This window comes from Falco peregrinus, chromosome 5, assembly GCF_023634155.1.
Source record: "Falco peregrinus isolate bFalPer1 chromosome 5, bFalPer1.pri, whole genome shotgun sequence".
In the NCBI taxonomy this organism is placed as follows: Eukaryota; Metazoa; Chordata; class Aves; order Falconiformes; family Falconidae; genus Falco; species Falco peregrinus.
The window spans coordinates 60,489,335-60,506,501 of record NC_073725.1 but is presented as its reverse complement, the minus strand read 5'-3'; the positions used below and the strand labels follow the sequence as shown (position 1 = coordinate 60,506,501).

Genomic DNA, 17,167 nt, shown 5'->3' with positions numbered 1-17,167 from the left:
AAGCTTATCATGACACTGAATATTATTTATAGTTTTGTAATGTCCTGAACAAAGAAAGTATCATGTGGTGTGAGTAAACTGACTGTACTGCTTCTGGTCACCAGGACTGGAGCTCGCTCCAGTTAATTATTAGCATTTAAATTATAGGCAGAGATATTTTAAATTCCATTGTTAATAAAAAGTCAGACACCTCCATTGCATGAATCATATTCTGACTTCAGTCACTCTTTGCAGATGCCTAGCTCTCTTCTTTGGTTAAAGAGGAATCCTATACTGACTGCACTCCTAATTCAGACATGATAATAGAATTTGCTCTTTAGTACCATCTTCATGGTTTCACTCCTTAGGATTTCCTTCTGGCATAGCTTGCAAATCCTTTTACTTTTTTCCTTGTTATGCCTCTGTTTCACTGGCACCTCGCAACCTCTAAAAGTTCTCCCAGGTTCCAAACTGCATTTTTTGGTGCCAGTTTCAGTCAGTCTTGTTTTTCTTGGAAATCAACACTAAATTCCTCTGATTGTGCTCATGCTCAGGGTCTTGGGTGTTCATCCTACCAGGTTTTTTCAGCATACACTAAACCAAGAAATTAGTCTCATTGGTAGAGCAGTCCCATTCTGCAGTTAATTTATCTTTTTTTTCCCCAAAAAACAGGTTCCAAAATTTGTTTTCAAAATCTACTGTGTATAGTGGCAAATACAGAGGTTGCTGGCTTATGTCAAGATTTGTTTCTTAAACACAATGTTGTGTTTTACTATGTCACTCACTTTCCTACTCTTTCCTGTTAGAAGCCTGGTTTTGAGAGTGGGTGAGCACCTTGTCATTGGAGTTGGGTAAGCTTCATGTCTAGACTACAAGGCCCATAGCACTCACACTACAGAGATAACCTCCCAACTTGCTACCATTTACTAGGCATATTAAGAATCCTGCAAGATCTGTTCCTTTAGCTCCCACGGTGTCTGTGGATTTAAAAATACTAACAGTATTAGACAGACAGATCCCTATTCTAAACAAGAATTCCTATGTGTAAGCTAGAAAAAAGAAAAACAACCAAAAAAAAACCCCTTTCTGCAGAGAAGTGCCATTTGTAATCTTTGACATCTGAACATATCTCAAACACTAAAACAGGCATGAAGAAAATACTCTAAAATTGTTCTTGTTGTTATTGTCACTAAGGAAACAACTTCCTAGGAATCTGCAAGTTGAGTATACAGACGCTTTGATGTGCAGCCAGCTCTCTCTTTCAACATGCTTCCCAGCTTTCTGGAGAATCAGTTCTGCCCACCAAGGGAGCTCTCTCCTGCTCTGTCTCAGCTGAGTCCTTACTTCACAAGCAGATTGAACTCTAATGCTCCAGAAAAGCCATAGTCCAGATTTGCCACAACATGAGATATCAAAACAAAGCCATGACTAAGCCAAGGGATTTTGCCTTAAGATACTCCCCGCTACAGTCCAACAGCACGGTTAGGAGACCTAAAGCAGCACAGGAGCTAGGGAATGTGGGAGGCACAAGGCAGAATTTTTTCTGTCTGTTCACTTGTGGTCGTGTTTTCAGCCATACTTCACCCCCTCTTCCCCTGCCCCTCCAATAATTTAGATGCATGCTTTTTTTTGCATTGAGGTCAAGAGGGTATGTATAGGTTATTTAACCTTTTCATCCCTTCAAATAGAGTAGCCATCCACAAACTGCCTGTTGGGAATGATATACGGAATTTGATAATCTCTGAACCATGAGCAGGCATTATAAAGAAGAATCTTAGCTGACCTGTCTGCAAACCCTTTCAACATGCCATGCAAATAATTTAACATTAATTTAATAATAATCTAATAACAGTTTAGTGACCAAATTTGAGAGGTCCAGGATGTTCCCTAGTGGTTTTTAATTTCTCAGCATTGGCACAGCCAATGTATTCCATAGTCCTAGAGCCCCTTGTATCCCGAAGAACTTGATGAACAACATATTCTGCTGAAACACATTCAAACAGGAGCATGCACACAGATATCCCCTGTCACCAGTTCTCCTGCAGACTGCAAATGAAATAGCAGTTAAATCCATTGAAAAGAGACATAGCTTATAACAGGCAGCAACTATGGAACAGAATCATTTGCTCTAATTTCCAGGGACTCAGCCAAGACTTACAGACAATGGTCCAAATAGAATACATGGCAAGACTTCACCAATATAAAAACATTTCAGAGCATTTGAGCTTTGAAAATACTTTCTCATTACCACTGACGGGAGTCCATGTCAGATCCCACTTCCTAAGGTTCCTTGGCAGTGTCAAGGAGGTCTCATGTACAGTTACGTTTCCCCAGGAACCAGAACATCTCCCAGTAGATAAGTTTACTTCTGGTGCGGCCCCTAGCTCCTTGCAGTCTCTACTCTTCTCTTCCACTTCCTCTTGTGTAAAAAGTGTAACCTGGCTCTCTGTAACGCTCCTTTCTATGGCCTCTAGACCAAAAGTGCTTAAAAGGTCTAAAAGCAAAACTGTTATGTCCAAGTAAACAGCTGGACTACAATGAATCCATCTGTCAATGGCAACAATTCAATAACCACAGAGCAACCCTTTACCAAGGTAAAAATCTACGTGCCCAGCCAGCCAGGAGCCTTTGCTTTTATGTTGAATTCATCATCTATCTTTTTATCAAAGTGTTTTGTCAGCTCCTTGCTTGTGTATAAGGAGCTCACAGAAGCAAACTGAGTAGCCAACAGCCACCAATGGTGGTTTCATAGCAGAAGAGGAAAAAACCCCAGATTTTAATGTTACAGCTACACTGCTAAATACATAGGGTCTGGGACTGTTCCTTGACCTTGAGGTCAAGTAACATGTAATCATTTTTACCCATCCTGTTAAACTGCTTTACCACAAATTAAACTGGCCTCACCCAAACTGCCTATGAGAACACCCTCTGGGCCATGATTTTCCCTGAGCATTGTTTGTAATTGTGGTGTTTGCCTTTATTTCTTATATATCCTATTTATTAAACACTGCATAGAGAGAAACTCATTTGGAAATCAGATTCTCCTGGTTACTGCAGATTCTTCCTGTTTCCCTCCCATACTACAGCATTGTAAATGATTATGTTTTCCTAACCATTTTCAGTCTAATTGGTATTCATGCCAATGCTAAGTCTAGCAAATGCACCATTGCTGAACAGATCTTACTGAAAACTATTTCTTCCATGTAGAGGGAGTTGTGTTTTATCTTGAAAAGACAACAGAAATTTCTGACTTTCCCTATAATAAAAATAAAAAGGCACATTGCAATACCTAAGCAATTGATAAATGTTTGGCAATGGGTCTGTGCTTCTCTGAGCACCTAAGAGCTCTGAGGTTGTGAGTTTTCCACAGCTTATTCCTCGTTAACTACCAATTTAGGATAATGACAGTGATACTTTCAAGAAATCCTTTGGGAGAAGAAGAGTAAGTATCCACTTTTAAATTCTCTAAATCTATGAAGGAAATACATACATACATATATATATATTTACCTTTTTTTTACTTTAAATCTATTAACCCTAGTGCCTCATCCTTTACATGGAAGGCCTTTGTATTGTAAAGAGGGTTAAGAGATTGTTTTGATAGCAACAGTACACAAAACCTCAGAGAAATTGTACTCAGCTGTCAGCTTTTATTCAAATTTTCTCTATGTCTTTATGCAAATCAAAGCGGATTTCCCTCCAGTAACTTCAAACATATACATTGTGGATGTTTGTAGATAACCAAGTGATCGCAGACTCCCTTAATGGAGAGTGGAGAAAAAACATCATTTGGGGGCATCATCTGATTTATTTTAAATTACTGTTTCAGGTAAAAAATTAATTGAACCCTATATTCTTATGCTTCTTCGATGTATCTCAGGTAGATATATTGTAGGAATTTATTTAAACTGTAAGCTCTCCAGGAGTCTTGCATAAGGTGTTGCACTTTTGCAATGGAGCTTCATTGTTATTGGAGCAACATGTTGGAGAAATCACCAAATGAACAAACAGGTTTCAATATATAGACTGATTTATTTAAATTATTTACTTTAAAAGAATTAAAATAACATTAGTAGACTGTCTACTGACAGACATATTAAGAAATCAGGGTCATCTTGTTGATTCAATGGTATTGTAGCAAGGCCAAGTTGCAACAAGCAAGAAGAATATACTTGACAAACATTTCAACATTGCTGACATTAATAACAATGGTTCCTTCCCTTAGCTCATTGCAAAACATTGTGTAGGAGCTCTTCCAAAACTGCTCATGGGAAGCTAAAATGCAAAATAACAGGTGGAGCAATGCGTAAGTCACACTGAACTTTGCCTGCTTTCTGTTGTTACTTATGGGGTCGCTAAAGACAGTAGTCTACAGATATAGATGACAAAGAATAAGGTGTGGAATTGTACAGAACATTTCGTAAAGCCAGGCACGATAATACAGAGCTGCCAGCCATGGATCTCATTTTAATGTTGGCTGAAGTCACAACATTGGTAAGAAAAGCTTGAATCCCAGTTGAACAAAGAGGGCACACAGCAAAAAGGGTACTGGACAAACTTGGCACTTAAGGGAGCAGAAAGTACTTGGAGAAATGTGCATTTGTTTGCTCTTTTGCTCATGTGATTATTAAATGGGATGGCAAATCAGTATGGTTCATTTCGCTGAGCACAGAGGAATTTATATCTTTTTAGGGACTAAGTCTTTGTGGAAGGCTAAGGTCAGCCTCAGATGATGTCACTACTACCAGTTCAATTTAGAGCATGTTGTTAGATTTTTTTTTCTTTGTGTTCCCTTACGTCAGTCATTTTTCTGAGCCTTCTTGATCTTAGAGGAGAAAAAACTGCTACAAAGGTTAATACAATGTTTAGAAGTGCTGAAAGTTAAGGCAGCAGGATGATGGACAACATTCTGATCTAAGTTGCTCCACCAGCCAAGGAAGCTAAGTCTTGAGATGCATTTTGAGGAAAGATGGAGATTATTTTATGCTGAGAGCAGTTGCAGAGACGTGAAACAGCAAGATAAGTTCAGCCATCTTCAAGTCTGTCATCTTCATCTTTGTCATTCCTGATACAAAGGCACATTGTTTTCTGTTGTACGGGTTATATCTCCAGGCTGACCTTTCACCTGTTCCAGGCTAAACGTAAATACTGAGGCATTAAAGCTGGTGATTTTTCAGGGACACACAGAAGTAGTAGCACACTAGGGTGATGCATTTTGGAAATGGCAAGGACACAGCAGAAAGCATAGAAAAATTTTACAGGTTGGAACCAGCCCATGATTCACAAGCTCTAACATTTCGGGTTAAAGCTCTCAAAGCTGATTTACAAAATGCAAGTTTGTACATGTTGCTAAAGAGAGTGATATGGATTAGCTTGGACATGCAGTCAGACATGCCTGCATAGTCTTCAATCTGGCCAATTCAGATTAAGTCAGTAGATCTCATTTAAATTTTTTAGATCATCTTGTCTAGCTTACCTGGCTCTTCCACAGCACTCACTGTCCAGTATTCCCACATAGTTAATGGAGGTAAAAAGGACGCCCAATTTACATGAATTATTTTAGAAACCTACTTGGGATCAAAAAAATTGAGATCTGGACTCCACTGCCTATAAAGGCAGCATATAATATACAGTCATTTAGTCAGAAGTAACAGGGGAAAGAAAGTTGGACAGCAAAAGATCTGTGTCTTGGACACCCAGAAGTGCCAAGATAAAATGAGAATATTCAGTCAGGCTGTCATAAGGAATGTAAACTGACATCAGATCATGGCACAGCTGCCATGGATTGACCTTTTCCCCTGCTTGAGATTAGGACAGTGATGATGTATGGATGGAGGGACAATGTCTAAGGTAACAGGACAGAGCCAGCATGGACTAGTGAGCTGTACAAGGCAACATAATAAAAGATGAAGCATAGGCTGAGAATATTTCAGCTGTAAAGGTGCAAAGTCCTGCGCCTGGGATGGGGCAACCCCCAGTATCAGTACAGGCTGGGCAGAGAATGGATTGAGGCTGCCCTGAGGAGAAGGACTTGGGGGTGCTGGTGGGCAAAAAGCTCAACATGGCCTGACAATGTGCGCTCACAGCCCAGGGGGCCAAGCAAATCCTGGGCTGCATCACGAGCAGCATGGACAGCAGGTCGAGGGAAGGGATTCTCCCGCTCTGCTCCGCTCCGGTGAGAACCCCCCTGCAGTGCTGTGTCCAGCTCTGGAGTTCTCAGCACAGGAAAGACACGGACCTGCTGGAGGGGGGCCAGAGGGGGGCCACAAATATGATCAGAAGGATGGAAACCCTTCCCTGTGAGAAACGGCTGAGAGAGTTGAGGTTGTTCAACCTGGAGAAGAGAAGGCTCTAAGAGAGACCTTATAGCTGCCGTTCAGTACTTAAAGAGGGCTTATAAGAAAGATGGGGACAGAGTTTTTAGCAGGGCATTTTGCAACAGGACAACAGGTAATGGTTTTAAACTAAGAGGAGGTAGATTTAGATGAGACATTAGCAAGAAATCCTTCCCTGCGAGGGCAGCGAGGCACCAGCACACGCTGCCCAGAGCAGCTGTGGGTGCCCCAGCCCTGGCAGTGCCCAAGGCCAGGCTGGACGGGGCTGGGAGCCACCGGGGCTGGGGGCGGGGGGGGGGGGTGGTGGTCCTGCGCGTGGCAGGGGGCTGGAACTAGGTGATCTTTAAGGTCCCTTCTGACTCAAACCATTCTATGTATCCATGAAATTATGTAGGAAGAAAAACATGTTCTAGATTATTCTGTCACAGGAGCTGCTTGTGGTAGTTGAATCTGGAGAAAGGTGAATGCAGTCTCAAGGTACCTCAGGGAAAATAATTCCAGGAACAATGTGGAGCTATACAGATAGACCTGCAATGTAGTAATTCTTTTGTGGTTCAGTATCTTAACTGTGATGTCCCAAGACAGCAATACCAAAGGGCATTTCCAAGTCCTGCATCAGAGTATATGAAAATCAGCTGAACTCCTTCTGTGTGGGGTAAGAGCACTGAGGCCAAGATTTGAGCAGTCTCATTTGAAATCACCAGGAGGGATCAGAAACCCAGGACAGGATTTAGACTGCAGATTAAACTGTCTCCGTGGCATTTATTGAAGACTTTCCAAGCTAATGAGTTACAGAGCTCACTCTATAGTAGATACCTATGTTTATCTCAACATCAGGCATTGGCCTGGGGCCAGAATCAGTAGCCTGAATGCTGGTGTTTGGTGTCACCAATGCCCCAGGGTATTTTACCTGCCTTTATACGGAGGGTAAAAGATGTGGTGTACATAAGCATCGTACCTACAGATCCCTGGTAGATCTTAGATACCCCAGGGAACCTCAGATGGCACCTAACACCTATGTTCAGGGGGCTGAACCATGTCCTAAATCTCCTTTGACTATAGCAGAGGCTTTTGTCCTTAGGTACGGGTAACCATTTCAAAACACACACCTATCTTTAGGTGTCTTAATCTATGACTTGAATCCCATTTCTGGTCAGCATGGTAGAAACAATCCTAGCAAAAAAAGACATGCAAGTCTTCCAAACAGAGGAAAGGGAGTAAGCTGAATGCCAGAGGTAAAAATCTGTCAGGGGTACACTTGCTGGGGGAACCAAAACATTGGTGACATTAATTTCTTCTCCTTTTCTGAATAACATGCAGACTTTTGTAGTCTTTGAAGGCTCTTTTCCATGACCATCAGTGCTACACCCAGCTGTGGTACAAAAAACAAGTCGGAGAACAAAAAGCAAGAGAATGCAGAGCAGTGTCCAGAGACTTGACTGCTGCAGAGAAACAACTTCAACATGGCTCATGATGGCTTTTCATGCTGCTCTCTCCTCTGCAGTCACCGAGTACTATTCTCTGATGAAGTTTGTTCCAGCTGTTCGCCCACTGTACATAATCATCTTGGCTAACTAACCCATTCACTAGCACAAAACCACCCAAGATGTCAAACTCCACGCAACTCGAATGAATGAGTGTGGATTGTGGAATCCAAGGCTCCAGTGACAGCTGTGACACATTCACAGCCTTAGTCATGAAGAGCTTAAGCATCTGCGGTATTTCTGATGCTCTCTCATCTCCTTTGCATCTTAAGTTAGAGCACAAAACTCCTGGAAGGAATCCAAAGATCCAGCTCTCTAAAACACAGGAAATGAGTAACTTTACTAACTTTAACTTGGGCTTTTACATAATGCACTTGTGCTGGCTTTTTTATATAATTTGTTTCTAGGCCAGCTCTTAAGAGAGGAAGTTCTGTTGTGTGTCCAGCATCTCAGAAATGTACTAAGCCCAAGCTCATATTTGACTTTTGGTACTAGTTACATTATTTTAAGGTTTTAGATACACATATAAATGTCCTTATTACAAAAAAAAAAATTGCTTTTTAAAAGGAAATGCTTTTTACTTATGACCATAATGTTCCATTTTATGGTTTTGCTAGAAATGAAAAAAGCTTCTATAAACCTACTTCAAAAATGCGACAGTAAGAGCAGAAACAGAAATGCTGTGACTTAATAAAGTCTTACCATTCCAGGAAAAAGAATTAATAGTTAAGGATATCTTAGCTTTTTTAAACTGCCTTTCTAAATAAATATAGTTTCTTTCTGCAGTGGAGAAGGGTATCTCTTACTACTGCAACTTTAATTCCAGTCTACTGATCAATGTGTTCTGGGAGGTTCAGATATATTTTTTTTCATTATGTGGATTTCAGTAAATATTTTTAAATGTCATAGTTAAGGAGGAAGGTGCTAGTTAAATCAATTTTTCAACTGACTGGGGGATTTTGTTAGCTTAGGACAGAGGGTAGATGTATTATTAAAAAAAAGCATCGAGCTATTGATTTATGGCAAAAAGCCGGCTTTTAGATCATGTAATCCTAAGCATGTCAAGTGCTCCAAGCTGGTCAAAATGTACTTCACAAGGTGCAACCCTAAGCTAATAAGGTCCAGTCAGCATTCATCTCCATCTTCTTGCAACTTACAGTGTAGCTATTCACAAGTAGGGTGTATTAGATGAAGCTTGGAGCATTGCACAGTTTCTGGCTAGCTCAGAGAACAAGCAAAACAAGCTTGCATCTGCCTGCAGAAAATCATGTTGCCATCCTAGATGTGTGCCTGTGTTGATGTATTCCCCCCGTTCACAAAATTATATACAAGCTTCAGTTGGCAAATCTGTCTTTGTAATTGGAGATGCTCTGAAGACAGAAAGTGTTGATACACGCAGAAGGAACCCACTGAGATTTAAAATAAGCAATGAATAATAATTAAAAGAAAAAAAGACAAATAGATAGGATGTTGCCTGGGACACATGGCATGAATTCTCCCTGCAACGGACAGCCTGAGACTGCCATTGGTTGAATAAAGGGAAGATATGGGTGAGGAAGATGTGGGGGCTACCACAGAGAGCTTGGGCTTTTTAGAAAGATTAACATCTATCACAATTTGCTATTGCTATGAGCTAGCAAAAAATTACCAGTCTTCACCTGAGCACAGATGAGAGCAAGAGAGGAATTACACTCCGAGATACTACAGAAAGATTAATCCCACTGACTTTGGATGTGGATGCTGCTGCAAGAGCCTCCATGGGGTGATTCAGCTGACTTCAGGATGAGATGAACCACCCTCCCCACATATAGTGGATTGGGGTGATTAGCTTGGATATGACCACCTAGTTTTCAGATGCTTAAGTGAGAGTAGATGAACATCACCCAGGCTGCTTAACACTTCTGAGCGAGAAAGCCTTCCTCCACATGAAATGAATGGTAATTTTGCCAGGGCATCCTTTGGGGCCAAGTTTTCCCCTTGAGAATATGGAAATTTATACCTCCTTCACTCCTCAGAGATGGACCTAAGGATACATCTACTCCCTATGAAAGAACTTGATTCTGTCACATTTCCCTTCAGTAGGGCATTTTTCCTTAAGAATCCCCACCCAATCAGCTAGGACAATATACTGTCCCCTGCAGGAAATGAAAGTAGCAAAACTTGCCTCATTCTGCAGAACTAAAGAATAAAAATAAAAATATCTAGCCTATTAACCCACCATGCAGATTAAAAGGGCTTTTCCTGCCCTAATCCTCAGCTCCATTTAGCAGGCCCAACAAATCACAGATAAGGGACTATAATTATCCTTCCATTTGCAGCTCCTGAGCAATCATGACCCAATCATCTCTAATGGAGTGCAAAAGCCACTGTGATTGAGGCTTCTTTGTGAAATGCATCAACATGGGATGGACAAACCTGCAAAGGTATGTGGCAGAAGGTTGTATATTCAGTAAGGAGTACTTAGACTTCAATATTCCCAAAATATTAGAAAATAAATTATTATTATTATTGCTATTGTCATAACTATTGTGAAGAAGAGTTAGACCAGATAAATATTTGCCCCTTTAGCACTAGAGTGAATTATGAGTTATGCTAAGAAAAACTAGAATTATTTTGTTGGGTTTGGAGTTTTGGGTTGGGTTTTTTTTGTGGTTTTTTTTTGCCTTTTTTTAAACAGTGGTATTAAGCAGAGGTTTAAATACCTTTTAAAACTTTATTTCTGAAACAGTCTGTCTATTAAATAGATCAGAGCAGTTTCAGAATATAGTCCTACCTTAAACCATCCAAGAGTAAAATGTGACACCTGAATGAGCAGGAATGAGACTGTCAGGATGTCTCCAGAGCAGATAAATTCTAATGGCAAATGCAAAGCAGCTCATTCTATGGGATGATTATCTCAGAAAAATTTGGATTCAACTGTAGAAAGAACCAGAGTAGCAAACAAGAGTCACTGTAACTGCGTCTGTGTATTTCTGCAGGGAATATTTCCTTTCCAAGGAATCCCTTTCCAAGGGAATACTCCTTAGCACAACAGCCATGTTAGCTTTAAATGCTCTGTGTGACAAGGCTTCTACCTTTTCTTCAGGAGATGGAATGATTTAGTGCCTCCTGAGAAGTTCTACCCTGAAATTATTAGTCCTGCTACTCTACAGATCAGCCCATTAGCTTGCATAGAGATACAATCAATGAACAGCAATGAGTTACGTAAACAAGGTTTAAACAACAAAAAGTTCCTAGTTTGCCTTGTGGAGATAAAAGTTCAAGCCTAAGAAGACAGATCAATAAACTGAGAGAGCAAAGGTGGTCAGAGAATAAAGCACAAGCAAAGCAATGGGGTGAGGGCTTGACATTCTGCCGTGAAGTACTCTGCAAAAAAGTCTGGCTTTCTTCCCATATATTTGTGTCCACTCAGTTACAATCCAAACAGCGTTTCAACAGCTACCACAGACACATGAATTCTAGTACTTGTTAGCATTGTGGAAGACTACCAAATACCTTTCTGTATGCAGAGCATTTTTAAGAACAAACAAATTCAGCACTGAGGGAACTGGAAAAGTATCCCATCATAGGATGCTGTATATATTGGGTAGCAGGATACTCCGAAACAGAGTGGTGTTGCTGTCCTTGATGATACATTACGAACAAAGATGACTTTAAAGTTCTAGATAGGAAAAAAGAGGAAGTTAGTCACTGGTGCATTTGCATCCCTTTCAGTAGAGTTGTTCCACTTCTGCACTGGTGTGGAAAACTCACTCCAAAATCCTGTTGACTGCGGCATGTACTGAATCCCACCCCCACTGTCTTCACAAGTGATATGGGATGGCTGCATGTGGAAAGAAAGGGGATGGAAACAAAGAAACATAAGCCAACACAAAAATACACTTTGCCGACTTAAAGGTTGAGGCTGCACTCTCTGGGCCAAGTAGTGGGGTGGGTGAAATAAAATTCAGTACCTCCACTGACTTCTATAAGCTGATATCAGTTTACCTCTCCTGAGAACTCTGGCAAATAAATAACACTTCTGTTAAATCAGGATTAACTGTAAGACATGACATTTCTGCCCATCTTAATGCCAGATATGATTTAAAGCATGATCCTGTCCTGAGTTTACTTTTTCTCAGTGCTTCTTAACTCAAATACTCTGGTTTCATTAAAAGATAATCTGAGCTAATTTAGGAATTAGACTGTTTGTACTAAGTGTGCTCAGAAGGAAGGAAAGGAAAACAAAATCTGCTACATTGAAATGAATCAGCTTGGGGACATGGGTCTCAACTTAACAAAGGCGTAGGCACATATGGAACTCAACCCCAGAAAAAATATCTCCAGGATGCTGGCTCAGTCAGCCAAATGAAGAGAGATGTGATGAACAAAGGTCTGAACGTGATCAACAGTGCAGCCCACAATCTCAGAAATCTCGGGTTTTCTCTCCCTGGTAGCATCCCACAACAAAGCTTCTGCCTTCGTGTTTACAAGCTTCACACATACACTGACAACAGAAGATCTAGAGACCTACATGCGGCTGTGGCACCAGCATGCAAACAGCAGACATCTTAAATCTATGGGGAAGAAGGACCCCCTCCTCTTTTCTTTCAGAGACCCCAACAAATAATGGAAGGCTGAAGCCAAGAAGCTATCACAAAGCTAGTTCCCTGTTTAAAGACAAATATGTGTATTGTAGCTGCCCTGAATGAACAACAAAGCAGCAGACATTGCCCTCAGCACATAGAAGGGGGGGGAAGGTAGGAGACCATAACCCAGAACTGTAATCGACATGCAAGCAGATACGTCAACTTTAATCCAACTCCCATTACTGCACTGAATAGCTTTCCTTAATTATTCATCAAACTCTGGAGCAGTATTGCCTCAACCCATAGGACAACTTCTTTCAAGGCAGCTCCAGGGTGTTATGTTTTAGCCAAGTATAGGTGTTTGTATAATGCATTCTTTCTCTGTAACTGTATCACTCTCACTGTAAGGAGTTTGCCTTCATGCTGTCACTGACAGTAACCCTAAGTAACCATACATGCCTTTTGATTACTGTATGCTAGCCAAGGAAACATTTCCCCCCCACACCTGACCAGTGTTGCATAGGTTGAATGGAGAAGTGAGATGGCTGTGTACCCAAATAGCAGCAAAGGAAAATCCATTTGCTGTTTGTTGACTCCAACAGATGAAAAAAAAAACCAAAACCAAAAAAAAAACCCACCCCAAACCGAAACAAAAAAAACCACCTAACCCCACAAACAAAAAACCCAAACACCACCCAAAAAGCTGCTTCAGTTACACCGCATATTGCCATACCAGTCCAAAACTTGCAATGTAATTAAAATACACAAGACAGACAGTAATCCATAATACCCTAGGAAAGAATCAGGTCACTTTGCTGCCTTTTTCACTTTGTCGAAAATTTATTATTGTTATTATAATTATAATTACCTCTAGTGCTACTGCAATATATTCTTCAAGCTAAAGGCTTCTGTTTACCAGCCGATTAGATGCAGAGGAAAGCCACTGACTTCCAGGGAGTTCATCCAAACCTGCTTCTGTGTAAGTGGGATGCTCGTCTAGCCATAAACACCGGCATGACACTAAACAAAACCACCTCTCTTTTCTTTTTTCCATGCATTTGCCAGTCCTGAACAGCATGCTGCATTTCTCTCCTTAGCCCTAAACTCTTCAGATTCCAATACACACCTGAACTGTGCCCGTGTTCAATCCACAGCCCAGCGGTAAGCACTGTCCTGTATGCTGTCTCTCTGACTTAAGATGTGCTTTACATAAAGATATTACTAGAACCAGCTGTTCAAATACTGATAAGGAGAAGTGCACAGAGGCATGCAAGCAGAGGTCAAAGGCAAATTAAGGCAATTTTTACTACTGCCCCACAGTAAAAACGGCGAAGTCCTGGTGCACTGCTTGAAGGGTGAATCAGAGTTTCTGCGGCAGGTGAAGATGCAGAACTGCAAAGGGAGCCTTGAGCTCGAAAATGCCAACAGCAGCACCGGGTCTGTTAGCAATCAGGTTTTATTTACCAGCCATATTGTGTTAAAAACAGACGTGATCCCCATACCGAGCACGTTAACCTGTCACCACTTGCGAAAGGAGATTTATGTGTTTGAAAAGAACCAAATCTATCTCGCGGACGCATCCTCAAAGCCTGCAGTTCTGGCTGAAGACAGAAAGCCTGCATGCTAGTCCCCTCCAAAAGAAGTATTCCCAGGTCCTGGGGAAGATGAGGGAACAGCCGATAAATCAATGTCACTCTAAGACAAGCCGGCGGTTCCTTTTCCCTCGCCGGCTGCGGGAGCCGGCGCTTGGGCATCTCAGGATCGGCCCGAGCGGGGCAGAGCCGGGCTGCCGCTGCCCCCCGGTACCCGCTGCCCCCCGGTACCCGGCCCGAGCGGGGCAAAGCCGGGCAGCCGCTGCCACCCCGGTACCCGGAGCCGGCGCGATGCTACCCCTGCTGGAGGAGGGGGAGAGGCCGACGAAAAGGACTTACCATTGCAGCACGGATCCGTCCCGGCGCTGGAGATGCTGCATCCCCTCGGTGCCCGGGCGGCGTGGGAGCCAGCCGCGGGGGACACTGGCCGGGTCCCCGGCAGGAGCTGGCCAGCGCCGGCTGCCCGCGCTGGAAGTGAGCGGCCGCGGCCGGGCTCCCCCCGCCTCGCTCGCACCGGGCGGAGGAGGGGTCGGCGCCTCCGAAGGGAATCCAAATTCCTCCTCCCTCGCCTGCCGGTCATGTCCAGGCTGCCTTTGCTCAGGGGATGGGCCAGCTCCTGGCCGTGAAGGAATTTGCCATAGCTAAATTAAAAACAACAAAAAAACCCAAAAACAAAACCAAAAAAAACCCCACCAAACAACCCAAACCACAAAAAAAAAAAAAAAAAAAAAAAGCCAAAAAAAACCCCAAAACCAAACCAAACACCCCAACCAAAACACCAAAAGCCAACACCCCCACCCAAAAGCAAACAAATCAAGAAGGGAGAGAGGAGATCTGCAAACTTTTCTTTTTTTCCCCCTGACTTCCCCCCCCCCTTTTTTTTTTTTTTTTTTTTTTTTTAGTGGAGATTATATGTGCTCGGGAAGTAGGGGGTGGGATGGGGGAGGAGGACGGTCTCCAAACTGGATCAGATGCTCTGCCTGCGAGTCAAGGCTACGGTGTGCTCGCCCCTGTGTTTCTGTGTGTGTGTGTGTGTGTGTGATTCTCACAGCCAGACAATGCTCTGCAAAGCGAGCTGGTCCTGCGGAGAAATGCAAACACCTCCTCCCCCAAGTGCCTGAGGAAAGGAACGGGGATATGGAACCAATAGCTTGTCCTTGCCTGGTCTCATTACTATGGAGGAAGAAAAGGAAACCAATGAGGAGGAGCAGGAGGAGGGGTTTATTCAAATTAAATTTCTTAAATCAAACACCCCCCCACCCCCATTCCCTTTCCTCCTCCTACCTCCCCCAAATTCTTTCTCCTTGTCACCTAAGCACCGTTTCTGCCGTCCTAGAGATTTTTTTTTTTTTTAATTAGTGTGACAAGGTCAGCAAAACGCGGTGATAGGAAGGAGGACGGCATTGCTGCTGGAAGGGAGAGGGGGCTGTGGGAGCGAGGGAGAAGGGAGGCAATTTCTCCCTGAGCTGCAGAATAGTTGATTGCAAAAAGAAAAAATTATAAAGTAGCTGGAGTTGTCAGGGAGGGGAATGGAGGGGAAGTGGAGCAGGAATTTCACCTGGAAGCATCATTTTGGTGATGGTATTTGCGGATAGGCAGGTGGCCCGTGTCCAGGATGAGCCCTCTGAGCTTGTGGAAAGCATCTCCTCCCCTCCCACAGCAGACACACACACAGGAAGGGAAGTGACTGCACAGGAACAGCAGCATCTGCACTGTCCTGCATTGCCTCAGAGCTACACAGCAACAGCATTCCTGCAAAGGCAGTGCAGGAGTGGTACCTGTTGCAGGAAAACCAGTGAAGTGGAGCTGTAGAGAGTGCTGAGACGATTAGCAAGAGCCTAAGGGATGTCCAGCTCGTTCCTGGGACTTGTATCTGGAAAAGAATGGGGTGGCACATGACTCCTGCAAGGTAAGCGCACAAAAGTATTCAGTCGCTGCTCCTGGCTGGAGAGGGTAGCACTCAAGGGGAAGCTCCCCAGACCTGGGAAATGCTCGGTAAACATCTACAGCAGGCCTCGAGGAGCCCTCTGCCAGGGCATCCCGTGGAGACACTTGGCACCACACTGCTTTTGCTGTTGCCAGCCATGCTGCTCTCAGGCCCCACAGACCCATGTCAAGCACTTGACATGCTGAATGCCCCTGTCCTTCCCCAAATTCTCAGACACCCGCACTGTAAGAGCGGCTGCCTGATGATGAGGCTTTTCAAATTACCCTGAAATTTCACAGCACCTGGGATAGTGACACTGTTGCTCTTCCTCTTGTAGAAGCCCTTTCCTCTGCTTATCTTTTACCCATTGCCCTTCATTTTCTGCATCTCCCATCTTCCATTTTCCTTTGCGTGTATATTAATATAAAATCCTCCATGCCTTTACCCTGCTCCTAGATTAAACAAAGGAGACAAAAAAAGCAATTTGGTCATAAAAACATCTAAATCCATTACCTGTCCAGTGTAAAAATCCCTGACCCAATTACTTACTTGTACTTTACAGTCCCTGTGGCTCTCAGTCCAGGTGCAGGAGCCCGAGGGGCATAGCTCCACAAGAGCAGCACTAGACCAGACAGCCTTGCTCCCAGCCCCTTGGCACCGTAACAGCCCCCTGGCTGCAGAGATGCCTTCTCTTCAGAAAAGCATGCACAGACACATTGTGAATGCATTCAGCTCTGGTTTTATTCCAGCACCATGGGGCAGTAAAAAGAATCAGCTAGACTTTTCAAAGCTTCCCTTTTCACATTTTCTGCCAGTTATGCCATCTTCTCTAGCCGCATCTCACAGCTTTCAGTAACCTCACTAAATACGACAGGAACAAAAGAAAACAGACAAAAGATGTAGATATTTACATTGTATAGCTGAGATATTCAGCCTGTGTACTCTATACAGTCATGAATGAGAGAGGCACTACTAGGATGTCATCTATTGTACCTACTTTGTCTGTCTCCATAGTATAAAACACCTGACTATATTTTCATGAAATGTTGAGGGAGTCAAGATTAATTAAATCAGACACCGAGTTGTTAGTCAAGTGTATCTCAGCAAGCCTTATTTTTCTGCATCCTAAAGGGTAAGGTGTGGGACAAAGAAACCTCTACAGCAAATTGTTTGTTCTACTCATGAAAAAACATCTATGTTTGCTCTACAGACCTAAAGAATCTCTTCCCCCTGCAAAAAAACCAAACCCACAACAAAACCCCAGCTGTGTCACCTCAAAACT

The 17,167-nt window shown here is 42.9% G+C and overlaps 1 protein-coding gene across 4 annotated transcripts in view; it reads right to left on the bottom strand.

The window, feature by feature from the left end:
• Positions 1 to 14,585, bottom strand: part of ADCYAP1R1 (ADCYAP receptor type I) — a 140,907-nt gene extending 126,322 nt beyond the window's left edge. For all 4 annotated transcript variants that reach the window (XM_055806718.1, XM_055806719.1, XM_055806721.1 and 1 more), the window contains exon 1: positions 14,298 to 14,585. The gene's annotated coding sequence lies outside the window, so the exon portion shown is untranslated. The remainder of the gene's footprint in view (positions 1 to 14,297) is intronic.
• Between the last annotated feature and the right edge of the window lie 2,582 nt (positions 14,586 to 17,167).